The sequence below is a fragment of the Giraffa tippelskirchi genome, chromosome 11, assembly GCF_054371585.1.
Source record: "Giraffa tippelskirchi isolate mGirTip1 chromosome 11, T2T-mGirTip1v1.2.pri, whole genome shotgun sequence".
NCBI classification, from domain to species: Eukaryota; Metazoa; Chordata; class Mammalia; order Artiodactyla; family Giraffidae; genus Giraffa; species Giraffa tippelskirchi.
In genome coordinates, this window is record NC_137285.1 from 139,016,955 (window position 1) to 139,028,101 (window position 11,147).

Consider the following 11,147-nt stretch of genomic DNA (forward strand, 5'->3'; position numbering starts at 1 on the left):
ATATTGTTTTATACACACAGATACACACACACACACAGACACACACACACATAAATGGGCTTCCCAGGTGGTGCTAGTGGTAAAGAACCTGCTACCAATGCAGGAGGCATAAGAGACAGGGGTTTGATCCCTGAGTTGGGAAGATCCCTAGAGGAGAGCATGGAAACCCACTCCAGTATTCCTCCCTGGAGAATCCCATGGACAGAGGAGCATCTTGGTCTACAGTCCATCAGGTTGCAAAGATCTGAATACCACTGAAGCATTTAGCATACACACATGCATATATACACATGTATAATACATAGGTACATATATACAATAAAATAACAGTTTATTATGTTATTATGTTACTACTCTTTATGTGTTATCTCAATAAAATGAATATTTGAGTAGGTCCTTCCAGCCACAACTCTCCAGGGCATATTGTTGTAGTCTCCCTGTACAGCCTTTAAGCCAATGCTTCTGCTGTTTACTTATCAGGTGTAAGCATCAGCTAGAGGCTTCATGTTTAGAAAACCCACAGACCATACTTCCTTCTTGGCCTTGGTTATTTTAATTCATCCTTCTCCCTGTTCTTGTTTGTACCTGGCTTTCCTTCCTAAAAAAAAAAAAAAAAAAAGTTTCAACGACCTTCTTAAAATCAAAAGGAAGGAAAAAAAAACGAAGCCCACTCTCTACTCTGGCTGCCTTTTTTAACCTCTAAGAACCTGAGAACAACTTGGTGGGTGAGAAGGCCTGTAAGGAGTTGGTATACCATGGCCTGCCAGCCAAGTCAGGCCTGCTTCCCATTTTTGTACATCCTATGAGCTTAGCAAATTGTTTGTACCTGTTTATATGGCTGGAAAATCAAAGAATAATACTTTATGACTTGTAAAATTATAGGAAGTTGAAATTTTAATACTGTAAGTTTGCTTTTGTAGGAGTGGAGGGACGGTCTGTAAGGGCAGCCTGTCCAGGTAGTTTGTTCAGTCTCCGGTCTACTGCTGTGAGAGGGGATTGCAGTCGGTCAGAGTACTGCTAGGGAGGAGGGTGAAGCCTACTGCTATGTAGCACTGGCTGGGCTCAGACCTCAAGGGCATCAGGATGTTAGCTCAGGGTTACACAGTCCCAAACTCTGAGGCTGGAAAAGATTGAGGGCATGAGAAGAAGGGAGAGACAGGGAATGAGATGTTTAGATGGCATCATCGACTCACTGGACATGAGTTTGAGCAAACTCCAGGAGATAGTGAAGGACAGAGAAGCCTGGTGTGCTGCAGTCCATGGGGTCGCGAAGAGTCGGATATAACTTAGTGACTGAACAACATATCTTAGGAAGGGGATTTTCAGGCAGAGTGCTTCATTTCTGCTGTGATAGGGAATATGTTACTCTGCCAGCATCTAAGTTTTTTACAGATGATTAAATAAAGCTCACTATTAAAACATGTTTCTGAAATTTGCATTTTTCATTTAGGTCTATGATTCATTTTGATTTAACTTCTGTGAAATATGTGAGGTCTGTGTCCAGGTTCTTTTGTTTTCTGTTTTTGCATATTAATATCAATTTTTTCTCGAGCTATTTGCTAAAATGCCCATTCTTTCTCTGTGAAATTTTCTTTATGCCTCTGTCGACAATCAGCAAATTGATATTTGTACAAACCTATTCCTGGGCTCTTCTTCTGTTTCATTGATCTATGTGTCTTTTGCTAATACAGTACTGCCGGCTTACTCCAGCTTTACAATAAGTCTTGAAATTGATAGTGTAAGTCCTCCAAACTCTTTTTCACTCCTATGTTGTCTATTTTAGCTTTTTGCCATTTGATAGAAAATTTGGAATTATCAAGATCAACCAAAGAGCTTGCTAGTATTTTAATTGGGATTATAGTGATCTATATTGGATTATATTGAATAAAGTTCAGAAACATTGGCATTTTAACAGTATTGAGTCTTCTAATCTATGGATACAAAATGTTGTTGTTGTTGTTCAGTTGCTCAGTTCTATCTCTTTGCAACCCCATGGACTGCAGCACGCCGGGCTTCCTTGTTCTTCACTATCTCCAGGAGTTTGTTCAAACTCATATCCATTGAGTCAATGATGCCATCCAACCATCTTATCCTCTGTGGTCTCCTTCTCCTCATGCCCTCCATCTTTCCCAGCATCGTATCTCTTCATTTGGTTAGATGTTTTCTGATGATTTCAATTCACATTTTATAGTTTTCTGTCTACAGATGTTATACATATTTTCTTAGATTTATACCCAAGAAACTTCACTCTTTGATGATATTGTAAATTGTATTTTTAGATAATTATACTCATTTTTATACATACCATCATGTCATCTGTGAAGAAAGACATTTATCATTTCATATTCCCACTTGTACATATGTTCTTTTCTTATTTTATTGAACTTAATAGGACTTGTAGTATAATATTGAATAAATGTGGTAAGAGAAGATATCCTTAGAGTTCAGAGGGTGGAAACCATCCTGTCTCTGATCATCAAGGATAATGTTAGCTGTTGGTCTCTCATAGATTTTGTTACAATATTGAGAAAGTTCCTCTTAATTCCTCATTTGTTTTATCTTGGATTGAAGGTGTATTTTGTCAAATTAGTTTCTTCATCAGTTGATGTGATTATATGATTTTTCTATTTAGCCTGTTGATAAGCTGGATTACATTAATTGATTTTCAAATATCGAACCAGCCTTGCATGGTTGGAATATAGTAATTTGTTTTTAAGAGTTTGAAACTAACTGCACATTCTCACATTTCAACCTATTAAAATTAATTTTATTCAAAGGCTAAATCTCTAAAATGTCTTAGTATTTTACTCATTTTTTTTTATTAAATGCTTGTCATATCTCATATAGCTTCATGTACATGTCCTCTATATCCTACTAAGTTATGTTGACTAGGTGAGAGGCTAGGAAAAACTTGAATTTCATGTCCAAAAATTATTCTTCAAAAATGAGATCAGGTAGTAGGGTTGTTTCTTCTTTTCTTGGTGTATATTTGTCATTTGTTAGGTATGTGAATATAGATAAGAATTTTATCTCATCTAAACTTCAATATGTGTAAAATATATTTGAGACATATTAAGGGTTGTCTTAATAGAAATTACTAATATTTATAAATCGGGTTCTAAGTTTTTAATAGTTCTTGAACATAACCCCTCCCCCTCTACACACACGTTGTTTTATTCACAACGGTACCTGAATAGAACTTTACAATCTTTCAAAGTCACGATGCACTTTCTAGGCAATCTCTTTTATCCCTCAATGAAGGAATTAAGATTCACTTTATAAGATGTATTCCATATAATGCTTATGAAATCTTACGAATTCTGGACCTCTGGTTTCCTAGTTAATGTTTTCCCAACTGTATCTTTGATCATTTATACCTAGGATTACAGTTAAACTCAGCACTCTAATGAGTTCAACATGTCCTTTTACAGGAGAAAATTGTATATGTTCACATCTTATGAGTTTTTTAAAAATGGCTGCTAACAATTTTCTGAACCTGCTATTATGAATCAAGGAGAGAATTTTGTAAAGAAATTTTTTTTATTAATGGCATATACAGTATGTGAGAGGGATCATCTCAGATGACGGGGTAAGAAATTAGTAGAGTATTTCTCTTTTAAATGTTTCATTTATTCCTGCAGAAGAATCACTGTTAATTTTACTGATAGAACATTCAAGAGGTCATTAAAATAACTGGATGGGGTAGATAAAGATTCTAACATTTAACCTTTATTAGCCTTTCCTCTTCTCTATCCCTTGAGAAATCAAATTATATAGTTTAATGAATACTGTTTTACTATTGATTATTATCACTGCATAAAATTGCCTTTTATTTCAGATTCATGGTCAAAAAATTAACTAGTTTTCTTTTTTTTTTTTTTTTCTTCTTTTCTTACTCTGCATTTTCAAGTCTCCTACGGGATGCTTTATCTTTTGCCTCTCAAATACAAAAGTCACCCAGTGGCTCCCAGCCAGGCCTTAACCACTATCTTCTGTTTCAGATTTCATCAAAAACAATACAAAATACTCTGATACTCAATCCAAAATAGCCATATTGGTAATATGGTGCATGTGTGTGCTAAGTTGCTTCAGTCATATCTGACTCTTTGTGACCCTATGGGACGGTAGCCTGCCAGGATCCTCTGTTTATGGGATTCTCCAGGCAAGAATACTAGAGTTGATTACCATGCTCCCCTCCAGGGGATCTTCCCCATCCAGGGATCTAACCCACAACTCTTATGTCTCCTGCATTGGCCTGTGGGTTCTTTACCTGTAGTGCCGCCCGGGAAGCCCAGAAGTATGGTTCTTCTTTGCTAACTAATAAATTATTCTTTTCAAACCAAGTGGCATGGAAGACAATAAAGCTCCAAAGTGGGATGGGATGCATACGTACAGCTACAAAATTTATTCTGTCATTCTGCTTGTATGGATTCCAATCTGCAGTGTTTTCTATTTGACTGTATTTTTAAAAAAATTCAATCAAGAGATTTGAAAGAAAATTAAATTGCATATAATCTTTGCATAAAAATTTATTAAAATAACTATTATGTGGGATATGCAAATACCCCCATATGTTGCTATTTAAATTAAGATATTTTGAAGAAAAAAATACAGAAAACACACATATACACATTATATATTGAGAAAGAGATTTATTACCTTGTTATCCATTCCAATGCTGAAATAGTATCCTTATTTTTTTATATTTTTTGAGGGTAAACATTTTAAGAGCAGGAATTAAAGAAAAGGTCATGATTGTCTTCCCCTTGGTATGATCTCCTTGTGACTTGGCTTGTCTAGGGGTGTAATGTGTGAAATATTTAAGATCTGAAGTTTAGAACATTTTTGTTTGTTTAATCTGTAAGCATAGACAAAGGAGTTAAACCAACCAATGTATGAAATTGTCCCTAATATACTACATCTTTACTAAAAACATTCCCATTTTTGTTCACTTAATATGCCTAGACTCTCACCAGGGGCTGCACTTGATATCTATGAAATACTGTTTCTTGTCAGTTTTAGCTTCTTTGTCAGAGGAAAAATTACTATTTTCTTATCCTAAGTCTAGATACCATTTTGATATATTTTTAATGTAATGTCATTTACCTACTCCTATATATTTGAAATTAAGAAATTAGAGAAGAAAACCTCTCTAAACATTTCACTCCATCATACTCCTAGTCGTAAGCTAACCTTGTAGTTTCCATTCTACCAAAAGTGATCCTTTAAGACTGAATTCCAGTTTTCCAATGCATTTATGCAGTGCTCTCTCATTGTATGTTTGTCTTGTTTATTTTTATAAGTTGATAAAACCTGAAAGTTGTACCATAATTGCTTCACATTTCTTCAATCTATTCCTCTAAAATGTCCTTTTCCTTGCTTATCCAGTTGTCACGCTGGGAATAAACCTGAAACTCCAACACTGCAAGGATTCTCTTAGTAATTTGTCTCTGTTTTTCTATGATGAATGGTTACAATAACACAGATTCCAAAATAGATTCCTACAACCTCTACCTTCCACCAATAGCTATAGATTTGTATGCTTAAAGTCTCATAGCTAGAACTGTAATCATCTTTCTTTTCAATTTGTGGGGAAGGATACTGGGATACTTTGAGCACAACTGGATCTATTTCTATTGTCAGGAATACTGAGAAGCCAGACAGGAAGTGGGAAACTACTAACACTATCGCATATCCAGACACATATGGAAGAGGAAATTTTTATAGGCCCTGTATAATTTCCCAGGATATTATTCAACATTTAAGTTTCCTTTAGGTGTAAAGAATTAGACTGATTGTAATCCTTGATTTTGGACATCTCATATTTTTCCCCCTTGTTGTTGATTTTTTTTTCTTTCCTTTTTTATTCTCTTTTTCCATTGTGTTGGGAGTCCACATGACCATCCTCATGTTTGATGGTCTCTAGGAAGACTCATAGGTCTCAACCTACAGTTGTACTCTTCACTATGATTTATACCACAAAGAGATACAAAGCAAAATCAGCAAAAGGACAACATACAGAGACAGAACTCCAGAAAAAAAGCCAAGTCTAAGTTTCCAAGGGTCTTCTCCTGTAGAGTCAAGCAGATGTGCTTAATTTCCCCAGTATCAAAGTGTGGCAAACATGTGTGAAATATCATCTAACAGGGAAGCTCATTAGAGATTTGGAAACTGAAGTTCTTATGGGGGCTTGTCATGTAGGCACCCTCAGCCTAATACATACCAAAATCCAAATTTCCAGAAGAAAAGCAAGTGTTTAACATAAAGCACATTGTTTGCCCAGTCTAGGCACAGTGAGCTGCCGCTCTTACTATTTAAGGATTTTTTTAGCAATATAGGGAGCTGTTAACTGTTCCTGATGCTAGTTGTTAGTTAAGAACTAACCTTGAAAGTAAGCCTTTCTAAGTGTAGAAATCTCAACCTACTCTGTTAACTCTTTTCTGCACTGACATGTAGACAATTTTACTAGACCTTTTAAAACAGATAATGTTATATAATTTTTGTTACAGATGGAAGTTATCTAATCTATAGTGAAAAGTGAATATAATTTGTAATGCCATTTTTGCAATAGTCATGTGAATGTTAATCTCAGGTTCTAGGGTGACAACATGGATGATAGTAAATCATTTTTTTTTTTCAGGCAGTGATAGAGACACTTAAACACTGGCGTAGTGTGTTCTCTTTTTCTCTCCTACTGACTTTTCTTTGACCATCAATATTTCTGAAAATCTTCCCTGAAACACCATCCTTCATTGTTTGCTCTCTCTTCTGATTGCTATTGTGTTGTTGAATATGAAAACGATTTTTTAAGATGGTGGCATCTTACTATGAAGACATCAGTTATGCAATTTTATCTTCAGTTTAAAGTCCATTGTGTGTTTCTTAGGTTTGTGTGTATTATAAATGTACTTTCTTGATTTTTCTCCCTAATATGTAGATATTTAATTAATTCAGTCATCCTCTATAATCTGTCATTCTACCTCTATGCTTGGATACTTAAGGGATCTTCAGTTTTTTCCCTTGAAGAATATGCCATAGACATATAAAGTCCAGCAGTTTAGATAGTACAATATGACCAGAAACTTCCTAAACCATCTTTTAGAACAGTTTAGGAACAGCTAAAGTTCTAATAAACAGCTTCTAACAGGCCTTCACTCCGAACTACCTGAACATTTATCCCTCGTACTTTCAACATTCAAGATGCTAAGTATGGACATCCATTGCCCTTGCATTTTTAACTTCAAATGCAGTCATGCAACTCTATCCCCTTTAACCTCATAAATCCTAAAATAAATTAACTTCTTGTCAAATTCTTTCTAATATTCTTTCTTTCCATAGACCACAATAAAATAAAGCAGGAATTTAATCTTCTTTGTCCCATCATCAAACGTAAAATATAACATTTACTTCTCAAAAATGGAACAGAGGAAGTCTTATTAGCCTTTTTGTTTGTTTGTTTTGCAGTAAGCAACCAAACATACATGTAACAAAGTTTGTCTCAGAAAATAAACTGTGATGTCATGAGCTATGCACAGGCTTTCTATTAGACTTTGATCTTGACTCCAAAGTTCTCCACTTCCTACCTTTGTGAAAATGAACACATTACTTCACCATCCTTACCCTGCTCTGAGTCCCAGTTTCAACAAGTGAAAAATGAGAGTAAAATGTATACATTATAAAAAATAAAATTTATACATAATTGTGAGGATTAAATGAAAGTAAATGCAAGTGGTTGTTCTACATACGTGGTAGGAAAGGGAAAGGTAATCAAACAACATTACTCCATAAAATAATTAATAAGAAAACATATTTTAAGGTATTAGTATTTGATATTCAATTTTGCAAAATATTGAAATTATTAAAACATTTTCCCCATGCCAGGACTGACATGTAAGAGATAAGTTATATCTGACTTTGCTATTTAGTATCTTTGTTGAAAGATTTCAAGATTCAACTGATTGCTACAAATCAAATTTGAAATTCCCAAATTTCTGAGAATATCAAACATAACTATTTAGGAGAAAAACAATTGATTGCATACCTCACAAAAGAATATGTTTTAAGATTAGGGATTGAAAAGTACATTGTAGGGAAGTCCCACTATTTAATAACTTATTGCTCAGTTTGGAGGCAACAAACCATGTGTTATTATAAAAGTACTTTGATAATTTAACGTAAGATTTTTATTTTATTTTATTAATGTATTGAATTCACTGTAGCTGTAATAGTCAGAGGTTGTTGATACCTAAACTAGAGGGGGATGGGGGGGACCATGCAAAGTCTTCTTTGCCAAAATGCAGCGCTTTGAGAGTTCCATTCGGTTATTTCAGTCTTGCTTGGTTGGCTCCAAATCGATGAATTTATAGCTTGATCAATTGGTTGGAGTTTGCTTTAGATGATATTTATGAATTCTACTGACCACATTCATCCTTTAACCTATTCAGTAGCATAAAATCCAAAATTGACTGTTAGGCAATAACTATGAGTTTTGATTCTACAAGAGATTTTTTATCTTTATTTTATTTTGAATATATACGTATATGTTTCTTAACTCACGAAGTTCATTCAACTCCATCACCAAAGTCATCCACAGACTAATGAATAGCAAATTATTTATGTCAGCATAAACCCAAAACAGTATTATATTTTTTATCTTTTAATAGAGGTCTAGGAATTATATTCAATCACTTAAACTTTACAGTAAATATAATAAAATGTTTAAACAGTTAATGGCAATAAATGGCAATGTTATACCGATTAAGAAAGAAGTTAAAAAATGTTAGTCTTATGAATACAGAACAATGCATTAATCTCATTGATGATCCTATAAACCAGCAGTAAAGGAAATGATTATTTAACTTATATGTAGAGTACATCATGCGAAACGCTGGGCTGGATGAAGCACACTCTGGCATCAAGATTGCTGGGAGAAATACCAATAACCTCAGATATGCAGATGACACGTCATGTGTGGATATGGGAGTTGGACTATAAAGAAAGCTGAGTGCCGAAGAATTGATGCTTTTGAACTGTGGCTGTGGAGAACTCTTGAGAGTCCCTTGGACTGCAAGAAGATCCAACCAGTCAATCCTAAAGGAAATCAGTCTTGAATATTCATTGGAAGGACTGATGCTAAAGCTGAAACTCCAATATTTTGGCCACCTGATGTGAAGAACCGACTCATTAGAAAAGATCCTGATGCTGGGCAAGATTGAAGGCAGGAGGAGAAGGGGATGACAGAGGATGAGATGGTTGAATGGCATCACCGATTTGATGGACATGAGTTTGAGCAAGCTCCGGGAGTTGGTGATGGACAGGAAAGCCTGGTGTGCTGCATGCAATCTATGGGGTTGCAAAGAGTCAGACATGACTGAGCGACTGAAATATATATAAAACATGTCCAACATAGACCCAGTGAAAGTGAAAGTCACTCAGTCGTGTCTGGCTCTTTGCGACCCTGTGGTCTATATAGTCCATGGAATTCTCTAGGCCAGAAAAATGGAGTGGGTAGCCTTTCCCTTCTCCAGGGGATCTTTCCAGCCCAGTGATCGAACCCAAGTGTCCCGCATTGCAGGCAAATTCTTTACTAGTTATGTCGCAAGGCAGGCAAGCCCAGCATAGACACAACCAAACCTTAAAGACTAGTAGGTAATAGCCTTTAGTTTTACAGCAGGATTTCTTCTTTCTGAAAATAAAATGCCTATATAAATGATATTTGACTAAGGACTTCCCTTCACAAGAGGAAATTACAACATTTTCCAAAGAATTAGTCAGCCTGATGGGTTGTTGTGTTCAGTTATGTCTGGCTCTTTGTGACCCCATGGACTGTAACTTACCAGGCTCCTCTGTCCATGGGACTTTATAGGCAAAAATACTGGAGTTGGTTGCCATTTCCTCTTCCAGGGGATCTTCCTGACCCAGGGATCAAACCTGTGTTTCTGAGGCTCCTGCATTGGAACGAGGATTCTTTTCCCACTTAATCACCCTGGGATGAGTGGTTACACTTTTCTTAAACTGACACAGATTTATATTATAAAAATATTCTTAATGTACCTTTAGCATTAGCCACTTCATAAAGCACATAAATTATTTCTTTGATTGACTAAATTCATGCATTAAACAATCCACACATTAAACCAATGGCTGGTCCTATCCTGTTCTGTTGTAAAAGAGACATGAAGCCTTTGCTTAGAAAATAGTTTTCAGTCTTGGCTGCCTTTCCATTTTCAGTGTTTGGCTAACTGTTTTTTTTTTTAGCATGTCCTCTAATCGCTCAATTCCCTCTCCTGCATGTGTTTCTTTCTGCTTTAGTAAATATTCTAGTAACTGCTTCAAAGAGAAGCATGTGGTTGGTAACTTTCTTGGGCCCTGTGTGACTGAAACCTCATTTTTATTAGTTTCTTGTGCATGATTTTATGTAAATCTTTTTCTGAAGCCATATGGGAAACTGATCATATTATAAAAATACAACTCTGTGAATTTTCAGATAGAACCACTATACATCTTAAGAAAAGGAATGTTTTGAGTATCCTATAACCTGCCTCATGCTTCCTTCTGGTTTATGACACTAACTAGGGTAATCCATTTTCACTCATGTAAGACCATATGCTAGTTTCTGAAATGTATATACATGTAATAATAAATAAAATATTCTGTTTTGTGCTTGAAATTTCTTACTCCCTGTGTTTCTGTGATTTCATCTTGTGTGTTTAATTACATGTATGAACAGAGACATTCCCCATGTGACTTTAGTCTTTTCTTTCTATTATTTTGAGTCTCATATTCATGAAATATATACATATACATGTGTGTTTCTACATATGAGGTGTGAGTGTGGTTAACCTTAATATTGTAAAAATTACTTTAAATGCTTTCACTTGTTTCCGTTCCTAAGCTGAGAAGATACTATAATACAGTCCTATAGCTTTGGTCTGAGGAGGAAAAAAAGATGTTATCACTGACTTAATAGGAAAGGAAACATACAAAGAAGTTTTAGTTTTCAGTATAATAACTAATATGATGATAATTATCACTGTAGTAATTATAGTTATAACAGAAATGGTAGCAGCAGTAGTTTTTTTTTTTTGCTTGTTTTGGACAGAGACACCAATAAATAAATGATATATATTATTTCCAAGTTCACAAAT